We start from the raw sequence: 1,201 nt of genomic DNA on the forward strand, positions 1-1,201 counted from the left end.
TCTTCTTTCATGCCTGCTCTCATCCTAACACAGGTGTGCCCTCCACTGGTTCCCTCTTCTCTATTATGCAGCATCCTGTAGTTCCAGGACTGCCAGGAGACTCCCACTCAACACTGCTTACCAAGGACTCCTGTAAGGGGCACCTCTCAAAACTCCAAAAAAACAACTGCTCTCCAGGTTAAATTCAATCATTTGCTAACGCATCCAACAAGTATCTGCTAAGAGACTATTTAGAAAAACAGTCAAGACCAAAAGAGACATAGTTCCTGTCCACATGAAGCCTCTAGTCTACTGAAGGAAGACAAAAATGTAGCCACTAAACCAGATAAATGGAGGCACCTAGGTGGCTCAGTTGGTTAAATGCTCCAAAGTTCAAGTCCCGACTTGGACTCCACACTGTTAGTGCAGAGCCTGCTTGGGATTGTGTTTCTCTTCTTTTCTCTTCCCCTCCACCACTCATGTTCGTTCATGGTGGTCATTTTCTAGATGAAGAAAATTTATCTTTAGGGGCCTGCAGTGATTCTGATGGAGATGATATGTAGCCACTCTGAGCTCTTGGGGCACTTAAGCAGGCCACCTCCATACAGCAGGCCATCTCAAACTACATCTTCTCCCACTAAACTTTGGGTTTCAAAAGCCTACACTGCCCAAGCAACACAAGAGCACTGCCAAGGGCAACATCTGCCTCATACCAATAAGCACAATCTTTGCAACGGACTGAATGTGGAAAAATCACAGAAGTGGATCCTCATATCTGATGTGTAACGCCACCACATTTTAGGAAGAATTTGTTTGCAATACATTACATGAAAAGGCAGAATCCTAAATTACACCATGTTGAGCTCACATTAAAACTCATGTGTGTTGGGGCACCTGGGTGGCTCAGTTGATTAAGCATCCAACTCTTGATTTTTGCTCAGGTCATGATCCCAGGGTCACGGTGGAGGCACTTGGGCTCTGCACTGAGTGTGAGGCCTGCTTGGAATTCTCATTCTTTCTCTCTCCTTTTGGCCCTCTCCCATGCTCGAGATCGATCTCTCTCTCTCTCTCTCAAAAAAATAAAAACAAAAACAAACAAAAAAACTCATGTGTGCATAGGGAAGCCTAGCTGGGTCAGTAGAGTATGTGAGTCTTGATCTTCCTGGTCATGAGTTCAAGCCCCAAATTGGGCACAGAGTCTGTTTTAAAAACAAAAACAGAG

The sequence above is a fragment of the Suricata suricatta genome, chromosome 12, assembly GCF_006229205.1.
Source record: "Suricata suricatta isolate VVHF042 chromosome 12, meerkat_22Aug2017_6uvM2_HiC, whole genome shotgun sequence".
Lineage (NCBI taxonomy): Eukaryota > Metazoa > Chordata > Mammalia > Carnivora > Herpestidae > Suricata > Suricata suricatta.